This window comes from Pleurodeles waltl, chromosome 2_2, assembly GCF_031143425.1.
Source record: "Pleurodeles waltl isolate 20211129_DDA chromosome 2_2, aPleWal1.hap1.20221129, whole genome shotgun sequence".
Classification (NCBI taxonomy): Eukaryota; Metazoa; Chordata; class Amphibia; order Caudata; family Salamandridae; genus Pleurodeles; species Pleurodeles waltl.
Genome location: NC_090439.1, coordinates 702383574 through 702399126, shown reverse-complemented (window position 1 = coordinate 702399126; position 15553 = coordinate 702383574).

The following is a 15553-nucleotide window of genomic DNA, read 5'->3' as shown; positions in this document are numbered from 1 at the left end:
ACGGTTATCCTGTCTGCCATAGTATGATCTCCATAGGCTATAATGGGATCGTAATACAGCAGACGGGATATCCATCACATTTGTGCCAGAGTAACCCCCTCCTCCAAACTCTAACCAGGCCCTTTATGGGGTCACAGCCCATCGTGACAATGCAACTATTATAGTCTCATGGCTAATCAGCATGAGTGTCCCTTTGTCTTTCACTTTTTGCATTGATGGGGGTCAAATATACATCACACATATAGTAGAATCCATTGCTGCCAGGCTTCTTACCTGCTGCTAGATGTTATATTGCTGCTGTAATCTCCTCCAATGCTAATGGCATGTGCAGAGTTTCAGACTGCTTGTGATCCAGAATCAGAATCAGAATCAGATTTGTATTATAGTCCATCACTTTATTGACCTAATTTTGGGAGTTGAATAATCTACTTTCTGTTGTTCTGAGTGATGACATGAGTGCATGTTTCTTATCTGTACTTAGTGGCTATGCCAGTTGGTGATCTGTCATATCACCATCCAAGTGCTGCTTGGCCAGATATTGCCTGTATTGTAGCACATTTAAACCCTCAAACACTGACTTCTCAGTTTCTAGCCCTTTAATCCAGTTTTTTGAGACTGGTAGCAGTTCTATATAAGTCTCACCTTACTCAATAAGTGACCTATTTGCTTATGACTTTCAGGAAAGTCTTAAAGGCATCTCACTCTATCAGCATATCACTAACAGCGGCTGTGTTATTGGAGAAGTAATGGGGTTATGCATTCTAATGGCTTCTCTATAGGTTATATCTTGCATTATCAAGGTCTGCCATGGCAGGACTCTTGTTATCTAGGCACTGTGTGCCAGAAGGATTAGCACTGTACTACAATCTGATTATGACCCATGTGTTCCACGTGTGTTATAGACCCATGCATATGATCACAATGCAGGACCATTTTCAGCTGAGAGAATAAGTCATGTATAGGTGGTAAGCATATGTATTCTGCCCCCGCCACTCTAGGATGTCAGGCATGCCAGGCATCTGTAACAATACAATGGCACAACCATTTTGTAAACCCACTTGCATTTTTAAATCACTGCTGTGCCTGGTAGTGGCGGGCGTCAACTGTCAACTACAACTCTGTTGTCAAAACTGGAGTTACCACTCCAAATGGTAGGTGTGTGAATCAGCTGAAGGAGGTGTGGTTATAATGTGTCTCAGTAGTCAATCTTTGAAGTGATTGAAGCATTCAGATTTTTTATTGCTAGTCTGTCTAGTTGTTGGACCTGGACCTTTTTGAAGGGTCATCCCCAAATGTTTTGCCTCCTTCTTCCTATTTTTTCTGACCAGTTTTTGTTGGCTTTAGGACTCTGTGCACTTTACCACTGCTAACCAGGGCTATAGTGCATATGCTGTCTATTTAATTGTATTGTTGATTTGTGTGTCCATGATTGGCGTATTTGATTTACTAGTTAGTCCCTAATAAAGTGCACTATAGGTGCCCAGGGCCTGTAAGTCAAATACTAATAGTGGGCTTTCAGCACTGATTTGCCACCCACATGAGTAGCCTTGTAAACATGTCTCAGGCCTGCCACTGCAGTGTCTGTGTGTGCAGTTATGCACTGCCAATTCGACTTGGCAAGTGTACCCTCTTCCCAGGCCCAAACCTTCCTTTTTACTACATGTAAGTCACCCTTAAGGTAGTCCCTAGGTAGCCCCATGCACAGAGTGCAGTGTATTTAAGCGGTAGGACATGTACGGATGTGTTTTACATGTCCTGACAAAGAAATATTGCCAAATTCGGTTTTCACTAATGCAAGGCCTATCTATATTATAGGTTAACATGGGGACTGCCTTTAAATATCTTCTAAGTGCAGTTTCCCATTGGGAGCAGTTAGAGATGTGGAGTTCGGGGTCTCTGAAGTCACAATTTAAAAATACCTCTTTTGTTAGAGTTGGTTTATAGATTGTCAGTTTGAAAATGCCACTTTTAGAAAGTGCAATTTTCTTGCTCAACCACTCCAATTTTGTGCCTTTGCCTTCCTGTGGAATCCGAGTCTGGGTCAGACTAACAGCTGGGCTGTTTGTGAATTCCCTCTAGACAGTGGCACAGAGGGAACTGAGGTGTGTCCTGCATATCTTGATGAGTCTCCTGGGCTACAGCGGGGAGGGAGGAGCTGACACTTACACCTGAAAGGGCTGTGCTTGTCCTCACACAATGCAGTCTCGAACCCCCAGGTGTTTGTCTGGGGCCAGGCCTCCGCAAGGCAGGATCTTGTAAACAACAAAGACTTTCCTTTGAAGTTCAAAGGCAGAAATTAGTGTAAGTACCCAAAACCCCAAACTTTTAGGATCCTTCTGGATCAAGAGGAACCTCTGCCAAGGAGAAGAGCTGAAGAACTAGAAGAGCCCCTATGCTGTGTGTGCTTTTCAGGGTTGGCCTGCAGAAGCTGCTTCTGCCTTAAAGAAGACACAGACTGGACTTTGCTGTGTATCCTGCTTTGACTAAGCTTGCCCCTTTTTCTGAAGACCCAGGGCCATCAAAGACTTCTTCTGCCAGCACCTGGGATTTCTTGCTGAGACCCCTACCCTGCCAAGTGGTGCCACATCCAGTCCCTGGGCCCTTGATAGAAGAAGCTGGTGAACCCAAGGTGAAAATCCATGCATAGGAGGTGAGCAGTAGAAAAATCTATGCAGCACCCACACTGTGGCTGGAAAATGGATGCATCACTGGTAAAATCAAAGCATTACCAGCTCAGTATGGATTAATTGCTGCTGTGCATCCGAATTTTCCACACATTGTTCCTGGGCGTCAAAACCTGCAACTTCACTGCACCGACCTGTGGCTGCTTGTCTGGAAATCAGTGCATCTCTCCCCCGCGAGGAAAGAATCAATGCATCACTTACCCAGCGGAGAAAGAATCGGTGGACAGCCTCACTTGCGAGTAAGGAATTGATGTATTGCTTGCTTTTCCGCTGCACGTTTGCCAGTGCAGCTTTATTTCTGATGCATACCAGATACTTTGTGCTAAAACAATGCATCCATTGATTTCTATGGATTAAGACTCTTTTTACTTTAAAAATTCATGTCTTTGTGCATGTTGGATTTTTGTTGTTTTGGTCTTGTTTGATTTAAATAAATATTGGCTATTTTTCTAAAATGGTGTGGAGTCCTTTTGTGGTATTGTCACTGTGTTACTGTGTATGTTCGTACAAATACTTTACACATTACCTCTGATATAAGCCTGACTGCATGTGCCAAGCTACCAAGGGGGTGACCAGGAGTTATCTGAGCTGTGTATCTCCCTTTCCCTGAGGAGAGTGAGGGTCCCTGCTTAGACAGAGTGACAACTGACTGCCAACCAGAGACCCCATTTCTAACACCAGCGTACCCCCATTAACTATATATCAGCAGTCAGGGGGCCAGATTCGCAAAGGTAAACTTAGACGTTTGGTCTCAACTTTGACCAAATGTCCAAATGCACAATTTTGGGAATCCACACCGAGTGTGGACCTACAAATACTACTTGTAAATGCCCTTTGTGAATTCCCAAAGTCGTAAACTTTGGGCCCGCCCCAATTGCAGACCTAAAGATAAAACTCGTGAATGCCATTTGTGAATTTTGAAAGTCATAAACTTAGATGTTTGGGCTAAGTTTAGACCAAACATCTAAGTTTACTTTTGTGACGCAGGCCCAGGGTCTTCTCAGCTTAGACATATCTTCCATGGAACTTTAGGCCTAAGCCAAATAGAGTGCCTTTCAGATGAAATTAATAAACAGTGTAAAACACCCCTCCTTTCCATTTTTGCAGTTTACCAGTCTCCAGTTTTGAGAAATGTGTTTCCTGTAGGCATGCCAAATCATTTGCCAGTCTCCACAGGTAGGCATATATCTTATGGCTTCTAACTATGTTTCTGAAACTTTGCACATACCAGATCCTGTTTATTTGTATTCAGCCCTGCATGTTGCTGAGATGAGAGTTGCCTCATCCTCAGCTATATGGCTGCACCGTGGTCCACGCCCCTCATAGGATGTAGTACGATATGCTGACTTCCCCACAACTCTTATCTTCTGATGAATATGTGTTCCCATCTAGCATCTTACATCTATTTTCATTTCTTTTGATCTTTTTGTCTCCACCCCTGAGCTTGGGTCTGCTCCATCCAAGCTCAACCCAGTGAGACATTATCAAAGTTCTTCTTTGACCCTTGTTCACTCAATCTTGGATGTATAGGAAGGCAGCTGTTTCTGGATGGGGTCCCACTATATACCTTACTCTCATCCAGAGAGCCTCCTCTGACTGTCATTCTCCTGGAGCTAGAAAATGTCCTCTATATTACATATTTTCCCCTCGGTGGTTAATGGGAATCTCTTTCCTACAGGCCCAGCAGTCCCCTGGATACAATGTTCTGAACCTGTAGCCCTGTTCTCGTGTCTCTTAATACATTTAAGATCTTCTGCATTAAAGCCATGCCAATTGGTAAGACTTTGAGATTCTGATCCTGGTCTTTCTCATCTGTTATAATTTTTGACATCATTGTGTCAATATCAGAGGTATTCTGGAAACTGTGGGGTGAAAATTAGCCATCTGCACCAGGATCTTTATGCGTTGCCCTGTTGCTTGGCCTTTCATCATCTTTTGCAGAGTCCATGTGTGTTGACACCAGCATATCTTTCCTGCATATACTAAGGGCCTGATTTAGGTCTTGAAGGATGGGGTTACTCTGTTACAAATGTGATGGACATCTTTTCTGCAGTATTACGATTCCATTATATCCAATGGAAAAAGTATCACGGCGGACGGAATACCTGTGAGGTTTTGACAGAGTAAACCATCCGGCAAGATCTAAATCAGGCCCTGATTTTCCATTGTCAATTTGCCTCCTGGATATTAGACTCTCCTCTGATGACCCTGCTGAAATAAATGGTTGCAATCTTTGTTGTTGATTACCCCAGCCATCACTGCGTGTAGTAAAAACACCAGATCTCTGCAGCGTTGGTGTAAACCTATATGCCACTTCAATAGAGAAGAATTAAAAAAGGTTTTGTTGTGGTGTCACCTGAGTCCCAAGGTAAGACAACCTCATTCAAATTTGACCTGAATAAAAGCAAGTTTGGACACCAGGAATGGCATTTTTGTTTTCCATCTCAAACCTGACTATTAACCCTTTCACTGCTAGGCCTTAGGAAGCCCACCTCTTCAGTGCTGGGATCATTCTTAGCTATGTGGGGTAGTTCACCCTTAGGCCCCCATGACTTTTTGTCCACATAAGGTATCCATGCCAAATTTTAATCCTTCTTTTCCAACATACTGGGGATTGTAAAGGTACCCAGGGTTTGTGGATTCCCCTGGAGGGTACTGAGAAATTAGCCAAAATACAGCTACATTTTGGTGGTTTGCGAAAAATGGAAATAAAGTGCTGCAGAAGAAAGTGTCTGCGGTTGCCCCTGCAAATAGCATCAATGGAAGGATTGCAGTGCTAAAATCATCATTTCCCAGCTTTCAGGAACAGGCAGACTTGAATCAGAAAAACATATTTGTCAATACTGTTTTGGAGTTTTACTGGGAGATAGCCCATTTTTCCTGTTTCTTGTGCTTTCATCCTTCATCCAGTTAGGGGTAGAAATGGGTATGTAACCAATAGTGTATCCCAAAAAGCTATACATTTCTGAAAAGAAGACAGAATTTTTAATTCAGAAAGGAGTAATTTGTCTGGATCCTTCTAGGTTTAAAATATAAAGAGTGGGAAATAGGTATCAAGGAAACCTAGGCATTTTCGAAATGGACACAAGATATGGAGTTTAGAAGCAATGGTTATTTGTGCATATCTGAATTTGTGGGTACCCATACTAGCTTGTGAATTAGATGGCATTTCTGAAAATGATTTCTTTCTTACACACTGTCTTACATTTGGAAGGCGCACATGCAGAGAAAGACAATTTATAATTGGTTTTGCTAATCTGTGTTCCCCTAAGTCTCCTGATAAAAATTATATCTTACTTGTGTGGGGAGGTCTAGTGCCTGTGCCAGGAAACAGGCCAAAACCCAATGTGGACACATCACAGTTTTCCATCCAAAACTGACTCTTTTTTTGCTATGTGCCCAGCTGTGTAGTTTTGGCCCTAGCTCAGCCGATACATAAGGAAACCTAGCAAGTCTGTACATTATTGAAAACTAGATATCCTGGGAGCTTCAGGATGGGATGACGTGTGTGTCTCTTACCAGGTTCTGTTACCCAGAACTCCTTGCAAACCTCAAAATTTTTCTAAAAACACATTTATCTCACATTTTAATTATGGAACGTTCGGGAATCTGAGGCGAGCCACTCATTTCCTACCCCTCAGCGTTCCCCAGGACTCACGATAAAAATGCTACATCTGTTTTGTGGGTGGGCCAAGTGCACGTGATAGGGAAGGGCCCAAACCATATTGTGGACACATCAAAATGATCTATCATAAAATGATCTGTTTTTACAAAGGGGGATGCCTGCGTTTTTGATCTCAGACGTGGTGCCCATCTAGGGAATCCTAACAAACCCAGACATTTCTGAAAACTGGACGCCTGGGGGAGTCCAGGGAGGTGTGGCATGTGTGAATCCTCCAAGGTTTTACCCAGAATCCTTAGAAATCTCAAATGTAGTTACAAAATCACATTCCATTTGCATTTCTGTGTGCAATCACTATGCTGGCCCAAAGTTCATACCATCCAGCTTTCCCCTCGGTCTCCCGATAAAAATTCTACCTCACTTGTATATGTGAGCTAAATGCCTGTGACAGGGGAGGGCCAAAAATGTGTAGAAATTGAGAGGGAACCAAAGTGGGTCCAAAGGGGCAGGTTTTTTCATTCATTTCTAGGCTGACTCTGCTTTGGGCACCCACACAAGTGAGGCATAGTTTTTATTAGTACAGCTGGGACAATGCTGGGTGATAGGAATGCTGTGGATTCTGGAAATTTCATCACAGAAATGAGGAAAACTATGTGATTTCAGGCAAAGTTGAAGGTTTGCAGGGCATTGTGGGTTAGAAAATGGAGTGGGGTGCATGTGAAGCATACCACCCTGGACTCCCCTATATGTTTAGTTTTCAGAAGTGTCTGAGTCTCGTAGGTTTTTCCAGGTGGCAGCATACCCAAGTCCAAAAGGTGCAGCCGCTCAGCATTTTAAGTGTGACGATACTGGGATTTAGTCAGGCTCTCTTGGCCCATATGTAAAATCAAAACCCAAAAGAGTCAAATGTCCTCTTGCTTGCCATTGGCATGAAATGCTTTACTTCATGGGGTGAGGGGGCAGAAAGACTGTTGATCCCTTCAGTTGAAGTGAGGGCATAACCGGCATTTCCTGGGCTGTCTGCCCCCTGGGGGCTAAAGGGGGATTATTACTTCCATCTGCCCCCCAGGGTGGCAGAAAGACTATGGCCCTGATTTATACTTTTTGACGCTAAACTGCACTAATGCAGTTTAGCATCAAAAAGTATACCGCTGGCCAGTGCCATTCCAAGATGCCGGCAAGGTGTCTTATTTATGGAATGGTGCAATCCGGCACAAAGGGTGGGCTAATGTCATGGAGAATGATGTTAGCCGGGTGGGGTGGCGGTACGTTAGAAGGGGGTATTGCACCAAAAAATGACATTAGGCTGGTTAGAGTAAAAAAAGATGACTCTAACCAGCCTAGCGTCATTTCTTGACGCTAAACCTACCATCCTGCATGACTCCTGTCTTTGAAAATACAGGAGTCATGCCCAGCACCCCAATGGTAGGCACAGGGGACAAGGATCCCCTGGGCATGGTAATTGCACCCAGTGCCATGTATGGGGCCCATTTCAGGGCCCGCAATGGCACTTAAAAAAAAAATACTTACCTCTACTTACCTATGCATACCACCTCTGTAAAACCATCAACAGCTCCTTCGAGTCAGCCACCTTCCCAGAAAGATGGAAGCACGCAGAAATCAACACCCTGCTAAAGAAACCAAAGGCAGACCCAGACGACCCCAAGAATTACCGGCCGTTCTCCCTCCTCCCCTTCCCAGCCAAGGTCATCAAAAAAATTGTAAACAGCCAACTATCACGGTTCCTGGAAGACAGCAAGGTACTCGACACCTCCCAATCAGGATTCTGCAGAAACCACAGCACTGAGACTGCACTCATTGCTGCCACAGACGACATTAGGACCATGCTCGACGAAGGAGAAACAGCAGCACTCATCCTCCTGGACCTCTCCGCAGCTTTCGACACGGTATGTCATCACACTCTCCGCACAGGCCTACACAATGCTGGAATCCGTGACAAGGCACTCGACTGGATCTCGTCATTTCTCTCAGGCAGATCCCAGAGAGTCCGCCTCCCACTGTTCCTGTCAGAAGCTTCCAGAATCATCTGTGGTGTTCCCCAAGGATCTTCACTCAGCCCCACGCTCTTCAACGTTTACATGACCCCCCTCGCCAACATCGCATGAACCCACCACATCAACATAGTTTCCTACGCAGACCACACTTAGCTCATCCTCTCCCTCACGAAAGACCCTACAACTGCAAAGAACAACCTCCACAACGGACTTCACGCCATCGCCAGCTGGATGGAATCAAGCCACCTCAAGTTAAACACAGATAAGACAGAAATTATCATCTTTGGCACCAACCCCTCAACTTGGAATGACTCCTGGTGGCCCACCTCCCTAGGAACCGCACCCTCACCCACCACCCATGCACGCAACCTAGGCTTCATTTTGGACTCCACACTCAGCATGACTCAGCAGACAATGCCATCTCCTCTTCCTGCTACAACACTCTCTGCATGCTCCGCAAAATCTTCAAGTGGATTCCCGTCGAAACCAGGAAAACTGTCACCCACGCCCTGGTCAGCAGCCGATTGGACTACGGAAACACCCTATATGCAGGAATAACAACCAAACTCCTAACAAAACTGCAAAGAATCCAGAACGCATCCGCCCGCCTCATTCTGGACATCCCACGCCGTGACCACATTTCCCCCCACCTCGGAGACCTTCACTGGCTATCAGTGTCAAAGAGGATCACCTTCAAACTCCTCATCCATGCACACAAGGCCCTCCACAACACAGGCCCAGCCTACCTCAACAACAGACTCACCTTCCACACCCCCACCCGCAATCTTCGCTCCGCCAGCCTCGCCCTCGCCTCCATCCCCCGCATCTGCCGCACAACCGCCGGAGGAAGATCCTTCTCTCACCTAGCCGCCAAGACCTGGAACTCCCTACCGCTCCACCTTCGCCAGACCCAAGACCTCTTGACATTCAGGAAACGCCTCAAGACATGGCTCTACGACCAGTAGCTCCCCCCCAGCGCCTTGAGACCCAATGGGTGATTAGAGTGCTCTATAAATCCTTGATTGATTGAAATCCTTGATTGATTGGGATGGGGTCCACCATCCTCTGCTGTCCCTCTGGTTTGGGTAGGACATGGGGAGGGCACCTGTGGACTTTATACTCTGTTTGCACTGAAATAGCATCATTTTTGTTTTACGCTAATGCTGCGCAAACTTAACTCCATATTTATATTAGAGGGCTAGACATGTCTAGAGCAAAATATTGGAGTTAAAGTCATATTTTGCATGCGGAAAACTACCTTGCGTCAATGAGATGCAAGGCAGGTGTTCCCGGGCAAAAAATGACTCAAAGGCCCTAGCGTCTTATTTATCCTCTCGTGAAAAAATGGTGCACAGGAGGGAGGTGGGCCTAAATAATGATGCTAAGCTTGCTTAGTGCCATTATTTAACGCCTAGGTCAGGGCAGGCATTAGGGGACCTGTGGGCCCATTTCCATGGTGGAACACCATAGAATAAGCCCACAGGTGCCCTCCCAAAACCCCAGGGACACCCCCGTCCACACCAAAGGGACAGCGGAGGATGGGGGACCCATCCCAGGTAAGTACAGTTAATTAAAGGTAAGTATTTACCTTTTTTTCTTAAAGTGCCATACAGGGCCCAGAAATGGGCCCCCATACATGGCACTGGGTACAATGTCCATGCCCAGGGGACACTTGTCCCCTGTGCTGGCCATTGGGCTGGTGGGCATGACTCCTGTCTTTTATAAGACATGAGTCATGTGGTATAGTAGGTTTAGCGTCAATAAATGATGCTAGGCTGGTTAGAGTCATCTTTTTTACTCTAACCAGCCTAATGTCATTTTTGAACGCTAAACCCACTGCTCCCATACCGCTACCCCCCCTACTTCTTGATAGTTTGGTCCCCAATATTTTTGACACAATATTTTGCTGTCCACACAATATTTCTTATAACGATAATCTGTAATTGATTGTCTAGTGGCTGCACTGAACCCCTGAGATTTGGTGTCAAAAACTGAGAATTAGACGAGCATGAAAAAAATGAACATCAAGGTCCTCTTGTCACCATGATCAATTTGCCACCTTTACCCTCTCTCACGTTTTACTTTTTGGAGTACTCATTTTTTTAGAGCAAAAAAACCTTCAGTGAAGTAAGTCTCATCACTATAGTCAAGTAGGATTCTATGTGACTGGATAACTTCTCATTAGGTTGCCAAGACATTGTATTTTATTTCACATCAAGAGCTTTGAGCAGGATGAGCTAGGAAATCTTGCCTACTCCGGTGACAACTTTCACAGGCAGACATAGAACTCTGTTGAAAAATGACACTCTCAACTTATTCTAGGTGTTTATTATCTTTCTCTTGGTCACACCTAAAGCTCCTAGACTGCCATTAAAGGCTCTAGGGGTATCCAGTACATAGATGGAAGTGGGAGACACGGTCAACCAGTGACTCTAATATAGGGTCTAGCAATGTCCACTACAGTCCTTTTTAAGAGGTCAGTTGGCTCTTCCAAAGAGGAGCCCTTCCATTGTCCTACATATTTCTAGGACTACAGGAAGCCAACTGACCTGACCTTTTATGAATCCCTTCTAGGTCTTGGATGCAAGTGGACAGCAAGAAAATGCCTCAGTCCTCCCAAGCTATGCCCAGCTGTGTTTTGAGAAGCTAATGGCAGAAGGCCTTTCTTACAGTGGTTGCTAGCCAATGAATGATGGCAAGTCCTATCCCAAGCCAGTTCTCACAGTACATCAGCCCATTTTTGCAGTTGTCCATGTCTGCCTTTTTGCAAACAGCCCCGGAAAACCCAAGCCCACAGGTCTTTCAGACCGAAGGGTAGCTGTGCCATTGTACAGAGTTCTAAATCCCAACCTAATGGCTATCCTATGGAAAGGAGGGAATGCCAATTGAAAAGAATTGCTGGCTGGCTGTGATACCATATCCCCTTGCCAGCAAAAACATTTTGGTAGGGAACAGAACTGCATCAATGATATCCCTGACTCTAAAGCACTGGTTACGATAAATATGCTAGTTTGAATGGTTACTGCCAGTTCTTTGTAAGCGCCATATCTTGTTCTTATCTAATCCTTCTTCCAAATATCACAATGAATAGAGAAAAATAGCTTTTGTAGCCAAAGGACGTCAATCTAATAAGTGATTATGTCCAAAGTTTGGATATTATGCACTCAGATCTTAAAATACACTACTTATTGATGGCATAGCTAATCTCAGATGTAAGCTTTCAAACAATTCGCAATGGTTATCTTTTATATAAACTTGCTGCAACTTTGTTCATAGCAGTTCACAACAGCGCTAGCAGACCTGTAGTTATGCTTCACAGTCACTGTATTAGTGTTATATGGTGTAACTCTGCACTGCAGCAGCCGCAGGGCTTAATTTTTATATTATTTGTACACATCCTCTTCCATAGTACTGCGACTCCAAATAAAAGGTAAATTTGTCATTGCTGTGAGCCAGTCTTTCACTGCGTTGCCATATAGTGCATATGCAATGGGATTTAGGAACTGTTTGGTACTTTACCATTTCCCAGAGACCAGTGCTTAATTTGAGAATAAAAATGTGCTGGTGCCCAAAGCCCTCCTCTTAAGAACGCAGCTGCTGCAATTAAATGTAGGAAGACGGAATACTGAAGCAGCATAATCCTAAAGCCATCTCGGTCCTCTTTAATCCACTCACAGCCACTCTCTGCCCCTTCAGCTCCCTCTTGCAGCTTCCTGCTTTCTCTCACTGTGACACTTTTTCATTTTTCTCTTCATCCGTCTTTTGCACACAGTAAGTGCTTGAGGCAGAAAAATAAGCGCCGGCCCTCAAAAATGAGTGCCAGTGCTCCGCACCAGAAACAACAAGCACAAATTAAGCACTGCCAGAGACAAACGTTCCATAAATTCAGTGCCAAAGAAGTAAACCAAATCTAGGAAACCACATGGAAAGACAACTAAACTGAAATATCTTTCTCCCTCCTTCCTCTGTAGGCTGCATGTAAAACTGATTAGAGCTCTCCAACAACTGCCTGAAATCTGGGGCATAAGGCGTTATTCTACTAAAAGGAAAATCACAAATTTGAAGACAGGAAATGTTACATTTAATTCTTCTTTGAGGATATGGTCACCAGTTGCGTAAGAAAACTTGAGGGGGCCCCTTGCAACGTACCTGGAGGGGCCCCCTTTCCACTGTACTCAGCCAGGGGCCTGCCTCCCATGCACAGTGTTCTGTGCCCAGGGGTATCCTGGAACTCGGGCCCCCTGCACTGCGGTGCTGCGGGGGCCTTTGTTATGTCATTGGTGGTCACTATGCTGATGAACTATGAAATTCTAAGCCACCTTTTCCCAACTTTTAAATTAACATATTGCTTGGCAAGGATAGGGGCACTCTCAGAACATGGGAAATAAGGGACTGAAAAATGAATGGATAGCTTGCGTTATACTTGTACTATGAATTTTGGTATGTTTACTTTAATAATCACGGCACAGAAATTGTGGTCAAGAGCCACACTTAAAAGGCAACTGGGAGGTTGGGACATCTAGGGGGGAGGATGAGAGGTGTCTGAGCACTTGAGGGTGCAATTTCAATTGGGACTAATGACTGCCTCTGCTGTAGGAATGCAGTCACCCAGAAGAATGGGTGTGACAAGAGACCTGTCACACACCTGGTGATAAAACCACAGAAGACTTGACTCTTTCCCTGGTATAGGGATTCTATGAGCTGTGGCATGGCACCAGGGCCTTCGGAATGAAGATGAATGCTGTAGCAGTGGAATGTGTGCTTGAGTCCTCCCCTCGCTTACTTTTAATAAATGATTTACTTGACACTGTTCTTGTGCTTTTGGCTGTCCCATTGCTCTAGAGCACTTAAAGCAAGGCTAATAATCAGGGCAAACAGTATCTTTAAATGGAGACGGTGATATCAGAGTCAAAGAGTGACGTAACTTCATGAAAACACCAATGTCTCCCTGGTGGACAAAGAATGCGAGCATTCAGGTTTGAAATCATCACATTTCTATAGCATTCTCCCCTCCAACTTTCATTTCATTTATTAACTTTAAACTGTAACGTCTGATAAATGATAATGTTGGTTTGAGTAAAAAATGTAGCATATCTGCATGCAGTGTATTTTAACAGGCTAGAAATGTTCAAGGTTTGCAGTATTTTTAATTCTCGTGGAATGCTTGCTTGGGAATATTAATTCAGATGGAGCAGGCTGGTTAAGGCTCAAACGTGTTAGCTGGAAACCCTAAATGCTTTGTCCTTCTAAACCCACGGGCCGCTGGATCTTCCTTGCCCTCTAGTCAGACAGGAGCATGCTTCTCAGTAGACCTCAAGTATGAGTCCAAGAGCAGCTCCATCACATATGTCAAAAACATACTGGCGGTCTCGCCGTCCACAGCTCATGGACCCTTCAGTCTAGATCCAGACACATAATCAATGTGACAGGATCATGCCTGTTTTGAACACTGGGGCCCACAGCACAGTCTAGTGCAGCTTCCAGGTAGAGTTCCGTCTGCATGGCTGAATCTCTCCAGGCAATCCCACAGCAAGCAACCGCTGAGCACTTTGCACTTAGGCAAAATAGTTTTTTTCACAGTACCAGATTTTCTTCTATGTAAAATGTCTGCGATGCTCTCTTTGTTATTGAATTTTATAATTTTCTGTTGTTTGACTGTAATTGTCTAATCATGGAGATAAATCAAGACATCTCGGCTGGGCATAAGGGGAGGGGTAATATTCTCAGTTAAAAGATCACGCCTAAATATTTGCGAGGCATAAAATGTATTATTACAGGAACACGTTTTTGGCTGATTACAGCTCTCGTTTACGTGATTAATTATGCTGTACACGGTTAAGAAAATGCAAACCTTCACAGGCAAACCAACAGTATCTTTCTCACATATACCAAATGTCTTCAGTTTCAGACCGAGGAGGCCAGACACTAAGTGGTCGTCCATTTATCATCATGGATCCTCAATTACTGGACTGCTAATATTTATTGGATAGGTAAAACTCAAAAGGAACGCTGCATTCGGATTTAGCAGAGTCCGAGACCTCTGTGGCATGTGTGGCCAGATGTCAAAGTGCAAAGATGAAGGGATTAATACGAAGAGTGGCCTTAACGGCCTTATGGTTAAGGTAAATGTGTAGCAAAGGTATAACTTTGAAGAGCTCCTCGGCATTCTTTTAACCTCTTCATTACCTGAAACTAAAAAACTATGAAACAATAGACGCATGACCTGATGTGACATACGTATGTGATTACCCTGATCACAAGTACATTTTCTTTACTGCTTGTAGTATATTTTTTATTTTGAAACAGCATATTTGAAAATTGTATTGTATTGGAATAGTATTTATATAGCGCTTACTACCCCTGTTGAGGCGTCGAAGCGCTTTTCGGTGAGTAGCACGCTACTCTGGAATCCAACAAGAATTAGTGATGGATTAGTATCGGGAAATATGAGTACAGTTTTAGTATTAGTATGAGTTAATTTGAGCCGCGGATATGAGAGTTTGTAAGTTAGATTGACTGGAGTAATGGAGGGGTAGAGGAGGAAAGAAATCCAGAATTGTTAATTGGGAGTATATCCTTCATATACTCAACCCAAAGGCTTGGGATGAGTAAAGGGGGATGGAGGAGGGAAGAGTCTGTGGAAGGTTTAGGGAGAGCATAGTAGCAGGGTGAGATAAATGAGGGAGAATTTAGTAGAGTTATGTGGCAGGTCATGGTAGTAGAGTGAGGTTTGGTGAGTTAGATGTGGAAGCGGAGGGAAGAGCTTAGGCAGCGTTATTTAGGAGATGAAAGTAGTAGAAAGGATTTGGGATGAGTCAGAGTGGGAATGGAGGATAGTTTGATGGAGACATGACATATGATGATGGGTAGATAAGTGTGATAAGATGAGAGCAGGAATTCATAGATATCTAGTATAACAACCCACCCAAGAGCCATGCAATGACCCACGAACATGCCAAGCACAGAAATAACATATACACATACATACATACATACATACATATATATATATATATACATACACACATACACACACATACAAAGACACATGGATACACACACATATGCATATACAATACATAATTAGAACCATGGGTAAATTTACTTAGTCAAACAGGTTTAAAGAGTGTGTGTGTATTTTATTGTTATGACATAGTAGCAATACATATTTTCTAAAGAACTATACATAACTAGAAATATACACATAATCAGAAAAAATATTTATCAACATA